Source organism: Thermobia domestica, chromosome 6 (genome assembly GCF_964235325.1).
Source record: "Thermobia domestica chromosome 6, izTheDome1.hap1.1, whole genome shotgun sequence".
Classification (NCBI taxonomy): Eukaryota; Metazoa; Arthropoda; class Insecta; order Zygentoma; family Lepismatidae; genus Thermobia; species Thermobia domestica.
Window position 1 is genome coordinate 60,921,318 of NC_137459.1, and position 14,790 is coordinate 60,936,107.

The window sequence follows — 14,790 nt, forward strand, 5'->3', positions numbered from 1 at the left end:
TTTAGTTCCCTATACCATGGTTGGGAAACTTATTATTATTATTATTATTATTATTATTATTATTATTATTATTATTATTATTATTATTATTATTATTACTTAAAGGTCCCATTGGCAATGTCGATTTTCCAAGATGGACATATATGATAGGTTTGAATAGATCCAATATTAATTACATTAATAATGCGCATCGAAATATACAACACATGTTATATACCACAATATTACTTGATTGATATATATATAACTTCAGAACAATGTTTGACGTATATTTCATATACCTTTTACAATTTAGAATTTTTCAAAACTAGACCACAATACCGGGTCGAGGCCACAGGTTTTTCACCACTGGCTTCTACTAATTAGAAGCCAGGAAGTTCGTGCTAAACTTTCTCGTTCCCATTTCTTAAGTTGTTAATGTGACTAACCATGTGACTAACATCTCAGTCTGCAGATGTAGTATTATAGGTATGTAGTAATGTTTTTCTGGTGCCTATCTTTCTCAGCGTATGTTTTGGTTTGTACTGGTGTAAATGCTAATGCTTGATTTACAGTAACGAATATACCGTTACTGTGTCGGAACATCATTCCTCTCCTGCCTACTTGTTCCCTAGACCTTGACTCGCAAAACGTACCTTTCAATCACTTATATCAGATATAAACGATCATCCAGCGCAGTATACACCAACAACCTGTTTTCATGGACACCTGGCTCACGAAACACTACCTTTAACTAGTTATGCCAGACACAAACATTCGCCCAGCACATTATGCAAGGGTATTCTTATTGGTAGCCTATCTGCTCGCTGGACACCTAGCTTGCAATATGTGAGGGCAATCTGATTGATTGTATATCTGTTCCCTGGACACACGATTCATGAAGCACTGAATTCAACTACTTGTATGAAAGCGATGGCTTAGTGTTAGAGCATTCACCGCCGGTTCGTGGAATTCCTGGTTCGATTCTAGCTCGCGACAATCGAGTGAACTTTGTGGTGGACAAACACAGTATTTGGGGAGAGTTTTTTTTTCTAAATAAATTTCAGCACACATATATCTTCAAAGTGTATTAGAATTGTATGAGTTTCTTTAGAGTAAAGTATTCAGCTTAGCTTTGAAATGAGTGTAAGCATTTGTGTGTTAGCTTTGAAATTAAATCATGATCCCTCAGCAAGCCATTTCCATATCATAAGATCATTAAGTTGCGATAACGATAATCATCCTTCCGCCGTGCATTTTCTACATGTGCACCTGTTGCAGTGTATTTATGTCGTGCAAAAAGGGGTTTTGTCATCTAGCGGAAACTATGAACAGAAACAGGTGGAATTCTTTACGTCTTTTGTAAACCAAATGCGCCTTTTGGCTCGCCATACATAACTACGTAATAAAACAACTAAAGCAGCAATAGAACATGATTAAAAAATAACTTGTTATCCAAAACGTAGGCTTCAAATGCCGGGACTGGGCAAATGGTGTTCCCGAATAACAATATTCATCCGCTGTCGCAAAGAAATTCCTATTATATCATCCAGCTTTGAGAAACAGCGAAGATGATATCATCTAGTAAGAACAAGTGCTAAATTTGTTAAATGCAATATGTGCGCGAACTCTCCACGCCAAGCTGAACACTGATTGTAATATTCAATACTGACAGAAATGGAGGATTATGGAGTAAACGCGATAGTTTTTCCCTAACTACCCTCCAGAGGCCGTGTTTGATATTTTTCATCAAGTAAAAAAAACAACTTAAGAAAAAAACTGAAGGGTGGTATACGAGAAGAATTATTTTACTAGTGCGTTTTCAGTGTAACTTATCTCTTAATACAACTACTATAAACAGGAAGCTCACAATATACTATCGATGAATACCCTTCCTAAATAACCTTTCATTATATTAAGTGCCGATTCTTCTTCAAAATGAAACAAATCCGGCGAGAACTTCATATTTTAAAGGCGACCAAATCATCTCATAAATTATTCAATATTTCGGACAAATAATAATCGGTGAGTAGTCTATTTCATATTTTTAAAACGTTTTATTTATAAGTATTGAAACGTATAATGTAAAGTATATTTGTTTTGTATGGAGCGAAAATTGGTAATATCTATCATCTCAGAAAGGTGGTTTGAAATTGCTGTCTCAGTCGAAAAGTATACACGTTTCTGTTGGAAATGCATGCTCTAACTTCAAACATCGGACAGTTGGAAATGACTGTTTAAAATGGAAATTTCAAACAATATGCGAACATATTTCGGGAATTATTGTCGGAATAGTTCACTTGGTTAGGCTTCTACACTAAAATGCAGTGCAAGTCTCATATGCCCTAGTGCTCAAAAAAGAGTTTAACTTGAAATGGGATGGAATTAAATACAAAATGTTCAGAACGGGATACACCAGAATTTCTAAAGTCCCATTTTATCATTTTTTTTTTAAATAATATTCCTTTCTTGTCCGTGAATACGAAAAGCAAAGAAATCGATCGTGGCCCAGGCTTGTCAAGTAAAGCTTTTGAAAAATATTACTAAAATTATTTCATGTGTTGGAATTGGAATCGTGAATTTCACAACAGGTTGGAACGTTATATGCATCCAGTTAATTGACCGGATTGACTCCAAGGAAACACTATGGTTATTGGTTTCTTATGTTTCTTTTAAGCAATAAAAAAATCTAAAGACGTGTATCCTTTTATCAATAAACGGATTAAATCATCTCTTTGGTTTTAGAAGGTTGCGTTATCTAAAAGAGTTTAAGTAGCTACGCTCATTTAATCTCTTGTGTCGGATCAATATCTAAACCCGGGAAAGAGTGACGTAAAATGCATTGCCATTATTTGTGGAAAATATGATATTGTGAAGCAAGCTAAATTTCTGATTCGTATTTTTCATGTCACCCTTAATCTCTTGGCTGAGCTCCTATTTTTCTGAACTGTGTCTGGAGTTCCAAAATATACAACGTTTATATATGAAAAGAAAAAGAACGTTCTTCGTTCATAAAATGCAGTTTTCAAATAAAAGTAAGAATTGCTAAAAATTAAAGTACTATGCTTGCGGTGTTCTTTTCTATGTTCTGTTGGTAAATTTTAAAAACATCATGCAAATTTATAGTATTCAGTTAGGAGTGTAGTCCTGGGTGGGTTCGACTTCCATGGAGGTATATGTGCTGATGTAGACTAGTGAGTCACTTGGAGAGTCCCTTGATTTAACATATGAGGAAACCCTGTCTCAAGATGCAGAAATTAAACGAAAATTAAAAATCGATATGCTGACCACGCACCACCTATATAGCCTTGCCGTAGCCCACTGTGGAGTGACATATAGGATAGATTTTTAACAATCTGGGAAGATTGATGTTGGTCGAGGTGTGCAGTTCCCTTTTATCCTGTATTGTCGGCTTCCTTCGTTGATTATCGTCCTTCCGACTGTTGGCGATGGTGAGCGACTCCTCTTCGGGACCGTCGTCTGTTTGTTTTTATTTACTATTAACACATGTATTTCACACGTGGTTATTGCATGATGTATAGACATGCGGACCCTTACAATAAATTCGTTTCAATACAGTTTCCAAACGAATGCATGCCCCAGAAGTACCACTGTGTCTTAGTGATGGTACAGTAAACTAGAATGATTTTACGATTGTAGATTCTGAATAGGCTTAATGGTGAACGAACACAAAGGGAACTGAGAAGGAACATGCTAATTAAAAGTATAATAATAATAATAATAATAATAATAATAATAATAATAATAATAATAATAATAATAATAATAATAATAATAATAATAGTAAAGCCATATTTTCAATTCAATGGAAACATACGTATACTAACCACATCACAAATACGCACGCCGGACAAAATATGGACATCCCTGTTAGGTAGGGACATGCCGAAAATACCTCGTGATCGAGGTCGAGGTTTAAGTCCCGGTCGCTACCTCGATGTCTAGATCGCGATGGATGAAGAGCGCACATAACGAGGAGGTCGCACCCTCGCTACTAAGTTCTCAGTTTAAGGAGAAAAACTGTTGTGACGCATGTGAAATTATTCCATCAGTGCATAAAAACCACTGTGAAACCACATTTTGAAATTGAAAGGACCAAACAGTTTATAAATAGGGAGGGACAAGAGACGAGATATGAGAAATGCCAAAGTCTCGTCTCTTGTTTCGAAAAAAAATGAGTCTCATCTCTTGTTCATCTCTATCAATATTCTAAATCAAAGACTTTTACCTTTTATTCAATTTTCCGTGAAGAAATGTCCTCTTTCAGCACTCAGGCGAGAAATCGTTTCCCAGTAAAATTTAATAAATAAATAAATAAATAAATCAGGTATGTCTTCAGGTTTCGAGGTAGAGGGGGTATTAACTGCAGCAAATGAAGATTCGGTGTTGCAATTCCATTATTCGACGTTTCCTCCCTATGGATACGTATTTGTCTTTGCGGGTGTTTCTTTACCTTATATCAATAACGAATTTAGAAGAAACCCTTTTTATTAATCTCGGAATTGGGGGAAGGAGGCGTGAGGTTCTTAAGCAGAGATATGATTAACAGTAGCTTCTTTTTTTTTTCTTTAAAAGTTCTACAATTTACAGACTTCAACCCGAAAGCCCCTCCATGTGACCGCTACTGCCTTATATAATAATAAGCTACAGTATAATTCTCAAATAAATAACTTATCTGACATCCCTATTTCAGTTGCTATTTTCTTCCATTCTCTATTTAAAACGTGCCTATTAAAATGTTTGTGTTTCTTATTCTATATTGCTGAAACATTCCGCATTAGTTCTATTAATATGTATTTCATAATCAAATATAATAGTGCAGCAAATCCTCTCGAGCATAGAGACACACAATCCTCTGCAGATGAAATTCTAAACAAATGAATACTTTATTCTGTGCGATGTAAAAACAAACTCAGTTATTCATCATCGCGACCACTAATTCACCCTCGCGGTCCACTTTTAGGTCACGATGTAGCGTACATCTTCGACATGCGCTTACCCATTTGAATCCATGTGTTTGTGCCAGTATTGAGGGTGAGACCGCGACTTAAACCTTGACCTCGATCGCGAGGTATCTTCGGCATGTCTCTACTCTTAAATTTACGTAATACTGAATAACACCGCCTCTAGCCAGGATTCTGTTCGGAAGTGACACACACAGACACACATCTATCCATCCATCGAACAACCTATCTATCTATCTATCTATCTATCTATCTATCTATCTATCTATCTATCTATCTATATATGTATATATCTATCTATCTATCCATCCATCCATCCATCCATGCATCTATATATATATATATATATATATATATATATATATATATATATATATATATATCGGGTATTCTAAAAATGACGACCACTTATAACACAGCACTATTCTTCAGATCAAAACAAAGCGGATATACTATGTAATGACATACCCTCCACATAACCTCCTGTGTCTCATTCAGCCGCTATACGGGAATCAAAATTTTACTATGTAGCAACATCGTATATTAACTTGGAACCATTAGCATTGCCCCTCAATCCATCAACCATTTACACCAATTGTTAAGCTAATAAGTGGTGTCAGCTTCAACGTCTATCGACGTTAACTGCCATCTGGAAATAATCTATGTAACTATTTGATGAATTAGTAGGTCTTCTTTGATGTTCATTATCTGTGACGGTGTCAGGTAGTGCAATTCAAGTCTCCAAGGTAGGGACGGAAAAGTATGCAATTAAACTTACCTAGTGCTATTCTATACAACAACTAGAACAGTAGGTATTTTCCCCTTCAACTTGTAACGATAAAATCGTAATGTTTACCGACCGAATGTTAATTCGCGCATGAGACGCGAATGGTACAAAAGGCAGTGGCATTATCGTGTAACCGCATTATTAGAGGTGATATAGTGCGGTAGTAAAAGTCCTAGGAGATTGATGTTGAGTATTGGTATGTGTGCACTTCTCATCTACACCATACTAAGGCCCCCTCCGTGATTCAAAGTCCACATTAATAACAGGTCTTTTCTTTATAACCTCGGCGTTACACAAGACATAAACACACACACACAACTTGAATCATCTCTGATTCTAACGATTCTTGGTTTGATTAAATACCAAGTGAGTTTCTGTAAATAAAAGCAAATGAAATCTTTAAGTTTTACGCGCCAGGGCTATGGCGGCTAGACTACAGGAAACAGTGATGATGAGAATGAAATGAAATGGTGGAATGAAGAAAGTGGCAGGAAACGAGAGAACTAAGAGAAAACCCACACACACTGTGTTTGTCTATCACAAGGCTCACTTGGTGCGAGCTGGGATCAAACCGACAACCACATGTACTAGAGGTGAACGCTCTACCACTGAGTCACCGCGGCACCCGGGAAGTAAGTTTGTGTGGTGCACAACATCGTGTCCGCAGGTTGTCTTGTGATTCTGAAATGAAATGAAATCTTTGAGTTTAACATTCCACCGTTATGCCTGTTAGTTTAAGGGAGACGCTGATCAAGGCAAGTGAATGATGATGGAATAATCGGTGGAATGAGGAAGTGGGAGGAAACGGAAGTACCCCGAGGAAATTTGCGGACACGATGTTGTCCACCACAAACTCACTAGGACGGGTGTCTTCATACATCAGAGGCATGTGTTCTGCCACTGAAGCATCGTGCCCTCTTAGTCTAAAATTAATATTCGTGGAATGTAAAGAAGCTTGAACTCAAACTCAAGTAGAAGAACGAATTCTAACTGCTGCGATGAAGTATGAAGCCATATATTGGTTTTATATATATATATATATATATATATATATATATATATATATATATATATATATATATATATATATATATATATATTTGTTAATAAATTAGAATAACTAGTTCTTATAACACGAACATCAACAATTCTTCACTTACCATATTCAATCTCTTAACTTGAGTTACCATGAAGAAAATGTACGGAATTCATCATAGATTAAATTTCTAACATTCAATTAATTGCATTGTGTTCCTTCAGGCATTTCTCTCATCAAAGGGTAACATCAAATCCTTTTCTATTTTTTTTCTCTACCCACGAAACGATTTTTTTTCTAAAAGGAAAAGAAAAAAATGAGGTAACTAAATATCACATCCAAAAGGGGAAGTTCAATTAATCGCTTGCAGAAAAGTGCTTCCTTATTTTTCATGTATATTTTTACCAGCACTTTTTTTTGTACTATCTATCTACTCTTTCATTTGTTAATGCATGACTCTTTATATGTGATTATGAGTTAACATCCTTCTTTATGCGTGTCGAGTTTAAGAGGATTCAAGTTCTGCGTCAGAACGGTATATTTAAAGACGTCAATTTATTTGAGACTTTTTATAATGCTGCTAACTTTAATGGTAAAATGAGTTATTTATTGTACAGTTGTTGACAAAAATATGTGGTTCTTATGCAGTTTTGTATCACCTAATACATTTAAGACGGACCAACTTCATTTTTTTTTACGTAGAGCAAATAAACGCGCTGTATTAAAACATGTATACAAATGTGTCAGTTACCTTCAAGTTGTTGCCAAAATAATTTACATATGTTGCCCTCTGTACGAATATTTTATTCCTATACCCATGGGTATTCATTTTATATTGTATTGAGGTTTAACGTCTGTTTACAGCAACAAGACTATATGAGACGTGGCTCTACACTGAGAAAAATCCGCTATCCGGAGAGCTGTATATTGTACAAAGATACGGAATCCATAGGTTTACTATAGAAATCAATACATATGTTATCCATACACGTACTGTATTTTACACGCTTAAATGTTCCATCTAACAGTCTTTCGTATATTACATACGTATACGTATGTTGCATACATCAGTTAGGCCCTATACAATATATATATCCATCTGTATGCGAAATTCATACCTCCTATATTAAGTTCTTTCTTGCATATGAAAAAGTACTTAGAGATGGAACACTTATACGGAAAGTATTATAAAGTATACGTTTTCAGTTACATGTTCGCTGCAAGATGTTAACTATAATCGTATGTTATGTCCAAAAACTAAATGATTTACGCATGTAACCTACGTTGGTGCGTACGAAACATACGTTTTCCCCCCATTATGTACAGTTTAAGGCTGAATCCGAACTACTGTAATGCATTCAAAATTTCAAGATTCTCCGAGTGGTAAGCGAATCCGTGATCACGTGAACAAAATGTCCGCGTATCAGCAGCTAGATCAAAGGATAGAGCTATACCTTTGGAAAGTAGCTAAATTGACTTCAAATATTTTCCCAGCCGTAAACTTATTTTGTACCTAAGTACATATATACAAGGCCTATAGGGTGAATACAGCATTCTCCCTTCTCTTCTGTCATTAGCCAATTGGGTCCAATTTTACTTTTTATGCCTATTCGTGCAAGAATTGGGCTATTTTGAACTTATGATTAAAGGTTGAGAGTGAACGTAAGAAGTATTTAATATCGACCAAAAATAGACAATGCAATGTTTAAAATATAGTAGGTCTGTCATTCGTAAAGGTCATTTATTTCTCTGAATAATTCTTTTGTTAAGACACTGTGACATGAGAATTCCAAAGGCTGATTAAATGCCACATTAACATGGTTCACGGACATGGTGACTCAGTGGTCGAGTACCTACCTCTGGTACAAAGGTGCGACCCGCCTAGCTTAGTCGGTAACACTCTCGCCTTTGGCGCGAGCGATCCCGGGTTCGATTCTCGGTGCAAACACTCGGTCTCAGAAGTTTAACGATTTTTCAGGCCAGTCTTCATGTGTGAAGTTTTCCTGGGTTTTCCTCATTCACACCAGGCCAATGCCGGGATGGTGCCTTGCATTATGGTGCCAGGTCGCTTCCTTCTTCCCTAATCCTTTCCTGCTTTCCTTTCCTCGGATAGTGTGGTCGAATAGGGACGTCATCCCTCATACATGGCCCAGGAATCTAAGTTCTAATCCTAATTCTAATCTGGTAGAAGGGGTTCTTGGTTCCATCCCCGGCCATGCGAGTATGTACTGGACTACATTTTTTTAGTGGGTTCCCCTTCATTCCATTATTTCGTCTATAATGCTACACTTGCATTAATAATTTATCTCATGTAACCTAAGGGACATAAAAGGAGCAGCGGTGGCTCAGTGGTAGAGTGTTCACCTCTGGTGCATGGGGTCCTGGATTCAAACCCTGCTCCCGCCAAGTGAACTTTGTGGTAGACAAACACTGTGTGTGTGGGTTTCCTTGGGGTTCTCTCGTTTCCTTCCACGTTCTACATTCCACCATTTCATTCATTTCTTATATTCACCGTCTCCTTTAGCCTAACCGGCATAACCGTGGAACGTAAAACACAAAGATTTCATTTCATTTTCCTATGGGACATAATAGTAAAATTATACATTTTATTTAAAAAATCGCAATCTTTTGATCCATTTCTTGGATCATTCTTTTTTTTTTTTTTTAACCGAGCACAACATATGCAACTGTAGTTTAACGACTACGCTTAATTTGTTCAACGTATTTCATTTCAGTGTTCAAAAGTACCTCAACTAGCTACCATACTTTACAATTTTCTTAAGATATCCGTTGCAAGGATGCTTCTCAGTTAAATATTTTATTAGAACTGCGTTGTATTTATGATGAAATGTAACTGAGATTATTAGCACTACAATACTATGCTCAATGAATGTAATATATCATATGTTATTTTAATTTGCAGCTCCTAATCAGACAGATTTTATACAGAATTAATTGATCACTATGAAACACAAGTATGATTGATTGGAAGACGAATATAGTCCTAGATTTTTTAATGTCTCTTAGCTATGTCCTTCAGGCTAAAGATGACCCATAATTAATGAGAACAAATGACTATGAAATAATTGGCAGTTTAATATTGTGGGAGGAAACGGATAATCTCGAGAAAGAAAAGGGAAATGATATTTTCCAACTCAAACTTGCGTACCGTACACGGGAATCTATCCAGGAATCCCGTGTACTGGAGGCGCTCTAGGAATGAACAACGGTACCTCTTAAAAGTAAGTCGTTGCTGAGAGAATACATACTAGGTATAGAATAATTGTACATTTGGAGCAAAGATATCGACCTTCATTGATTATTCACATAATTTTTAGTGCGTCAACTGTTCTTGTGAATAAACAAGATATGCAAATAGCTGAATTTCGCATTTCAGCAACAAATATAATTGCCTTAAAAATTGTGTTAGCAAGCCAAACGAAAAAAAAAAAAAAAAAAAAAGCTTCACTCTATTTCCAATGGTGAAAATCACAGTTTTTATTCTTTACAATGAATGCTTTTAGAATGCGCCAAATGCTTTTATAATGTTAAATCTATGGGTACATCCCTAATAAGCATTCTAGACTTTTAATAGCCTTACTTAAAGCTTCAAGAGTAAGTCTGTAGATTTGTACAAGTTTGCATTTACATGGCTGCGGACTTAACCAAACCTATAGTAAACTTGCTAGTTCCTCGATTGCAAGCTTGTTTCAGACTTGACAATTATTCATAATATAAGGCTAGCCTTAAAATTTCTTTAAATTGACACACCTATCAAGCATGCCTTAAAATTTACACTTGGAAAAGCCATACACTGAGAGATTATGTAAGAGTAAGTCTGCGCAGCCTTCATTTTTTTTTTTTTTTCATTTGGTCTAAGCATACACAGGTTCATGCGTCGAAGCTATCTGTACTCTAAGCATGACTTGAAATTTACACTTGGGAAAATCATACACATAAAGAATCTCTAAGGTAAGGTCTACCAAGGAAAATTAAGTTCAAACTTAGACTTACGGTAAATGCAGTTTTTTATTGGGACTGTTTTTTGATGATTATTCCTCAATGGTATGTGCAATCGGGACAAGTTACCTTTTACGACACTCGGCTCGCGCTCTCGAATCTCCATGCCAAATTTGGTGGAAAACAGATCAGGCATATGAGAGGAGTATCTGGACAAACGAAATCCTAAGTCGATTAAACAGGAGTTTCCCTTCACAACACTTGCTTTGCTTTGAAAAATTGTGTTCGCAGAACAAACCGAAAAGGGCTTCGCCATTTCCCTAATGCTGAAAATTTTATTTTCCGTTGTTTACAATGAGAATTCACGCCCTAAATGGTTTCCCAATCTTAAGTCTATGGCCATCCTGTTGTTCGGTGATTATTCCTCAACGGTAACTCTGATCTGAACATGCGACACGTTACAACATTCAGGGTACTCTCCCGAATCACCGTGTCAAATGTGGCTAAAAGTGGTTCAGACACTTCGGGAGGAGTATCTGGATAAACGAACGCTTGGATTTGAGTAAAGAGGAACTTCGCTTCAGTGAACGGCTCGGATGAACATAATTTTGTAAGTGCCACTTTTTGTGAAATTGTAGGTAGTTCAATTCTAGGTAGGAATGTACTTGCAGGTAGGAGGAGAAGCTTATTTGTATGAGTCATTGCATTGAACTGCATCGGAATACCGAACTTTTTTCAGTTTACTATAAAATTACAAAATGTAACATTTCATTAGGTTTCCCTGAGCCTCTCTCATATATATTCTGAAACATTCAGATATTTTTCAGAACATTCTCAAATGATCCTTATTAGTGTGCCTGACTACGTTTGCATCTAAGATGCCATTAATTTTGTACTAAAATAATGCGTAAGCTAAGCATATGCAATGCTATTTGTTCTTTTAAGTCTGCTGAGTGATTATATTCAGTTTGTAATACATTATACAAATAATTTATATTATTGACAATGAGCAGGTAGGTCTACTTAATTAAATATATTGCTAACAAAATACGTTTCACAAATAAAACTGAAATTTGTTTGCAATAATCAAGGATACCGTTCCCCTGTTATTTTGTGTAATCTATGAGAATGCATTTACTGAATTAATATTATTAGCTGTTTCAAGTTGAGTTGATTTTGAGTTTAACGTCCCTTTCAGTGCCGAGGCTATATGAGACGGGGTCCTCCGAACCGCATGAGCTACCGCCCAGATTGGAACCCGGGTTTTCCAGGCCAAAGGCGCGTACGCTAACCGCTTAGCCACGAACAATCTCATTATTAACTACTTTATTTGTCTTTAAGTTTATATGTATTATATAAAGTAAAAAGATACACACACACACACACACACACACACACAGGGTCGCAAAACGTCTCCTTTCAGAGTTATTATCCATTCAAAATTCGATAAAATTCACTTTTCAAAACTCCCTAACTTAGAAACTATAATACCTACTCCAAGCGGTTTAAGGAATTACACAGAAACTAGTATGTGCTCTATCTAAATTTCCATGTTTTACCATCCTCCGTTATCGGTGAATGGAACTGTAAAAAGGAAGTTGAGGTATAGGGATACTCCTTTAAGTACTAATGGTGCGTTCGTTTCGCTGGTATCGGTGAATTCTGAAACATGGATATTTAGATAGAGTATATACCAGTTCCTGTGTAATTCCTTAAACCGCTTGGGATAGGCCCTATAGTTTTTAAGCCAAAGCGTTTTCAAAAGTGATATTTTGAATTTTCTGTAGTTCATAACTCTGAAAGGAGACATTTTTCGACCCATGTTTGTTAGCACTCTTTCCTTTAATCTTGTATAAGGAACTTCCTCCCAAAGTTTTTCGGTGGAGTTACCTACCACCCTGTATATATATATATAGGGTGAGTGAAAATAAGTGTTACAAGAAAATATCTCGCGAACTATACATCAAATAAGAAAAAAAAATAAGAGTCAATGTGCAATACAGAGGGACCTAAAAATGAGTGAAACTCGAGGTTTCCCCCGCCGCCCATTTTGCACACGGGGATATGGGTCGAGTGATACCTCGTTCGGAAGAGCTTGGAAAATTGAATAATTTTTGTAGGAAACAATTTTTGATATGGGACACCGTTTTCAAGATGGCCCCAAAAATTGCACTGTATCAAATAAAATTTCCAGTACTTATAAATCAGAAACAGCTGAGTAGAAAAAGATGAAAAAGTGACAAAGGAAAACGCCATAGGCAACGTGGAATGGTGTTGTCGCTGTGTCCCCAGGCCCCCATCATGGGGCCCCGGGATCAACTTGAAAATGACAAATGGGAATATAGATCGAGTGATACCTTCTTTGATAGATCGTGAAAAAGCAAACAGCTTAGTACTTTTTTTTTATTTCGGGCAAGCCTGTTTCAAAATGGCATTCGAAAATGGTTCCACATTCAGATACGAAGCGCAGTGTTCAAATTGAGTGTTACACGCCAATATGCCGCGAACTATGCATCAAATAAGAAAAGTGTTAAGAGTCAATGTTCAATACAGACGGCCTAAAATATAGGTTAAACACGAGGTTCTCCCATTTTGGAGGGAGGAGTGTACGTGAAATTTTCAAATGGCAGCATAGGGAGAGTGATACCTTCTTTGATAGACCATGAAATACCAAACAGCTTAGTACAAAATTAAGACCTCCTGTTTGACCCATTTTTTAGGCCTGTCTGTATTGTACAATGATTCTTAACATATTTCTTATTTGGTACATAGATCGCTGGATATTGGCTTGTAACACTCAATTTGAACACTGCGTTTTGTATCTGAATGGGGAACCATTTTCGGAGGTCATTTTGAAACAGGCTTGCCCGAAATCAAAACAAATGCTGTACTAACATGGGAGGGTCCCACAAATTGTAACTAAAATCTAATTGCCGCATAGCACATCTGATAGAGCATCATGAGAAATGAACATGAGCAAAATTTAAGGTGCTATGGACCAGAAGGATAGGAGCTAGTGGGCTTCAAAATTTGAATATCCAAAAAATCATATCATGGAATTATGTACGTTTAAAGTAAATATCTTGAAAACCGTTAAAGCAATCAAAACAAAAGTTGCACAATACAATGAGAACAAAATGTTCTATAGAAAACCATAAACAATGTTGCCATAAGTGATATATTGTTGCCAACTCAGCATAAAAATATTTTGTTTGAAATAGCACTACATACAAGTGTGCACAGACTTAAAATGCACTATTACCACTAAACATAATAGTAAAGTGTAGTGGTACAGTGGTGCACACTATTGCAGCTGCATATGCTGAAAATGTACAATAGATAAATCTGGTGTCTCGCAACAAAGGGTAATAAAATAATGCACTAGGAACAAGTGAGGATTTTGCATTATACTTCTGTAGTCCCGATAAATAAACAGACAACTCGCGAAAAGAAAATGATATACACGAGGAAAGAAAAACACGTCCTTTCTAAACTGTAAACTGGTTCTCGATTATCTTATCAATATTTGGAAGAGCACTTTCTTGGTTTCTCTCTTTCGTGTTAAGTGACATATTCTTTAACTTCCTCCCCTACATACCGTATGATTGTGTTTGTACACTGTAATATTACCATATTCCAATTGGAAATATAATTATTTTATCAGTATCTCATTTCATTTTTAGTCGGCCAGGATAGCGGTGTGGTCTAGAAGGCCAGACAACCGACATATTAGGCATCGCGGGTTACAATCCCGCCTCGGACACGTTTTTGTTGTACTTTTCGCCTTGTATTTCATTGTAATCTTTCTCTTTCATAGTGATTCGGGTCCCACTTTACATTCCTATATAGATTCGGAGCTGACACAGGACGTAAAAGTGGCACCACTCAATTTCGTTTTTCAGATGCACAAATGTTTTGTGACACTTCTGACATTTTGCTATGCTATACAATCTGTGTTATGAATTTGAACTAAATTCATAGCATGCGACCCAGATTCCTTTATTACCATTTGTTGCCAAATATCAGACTTCTCCATTGTACAT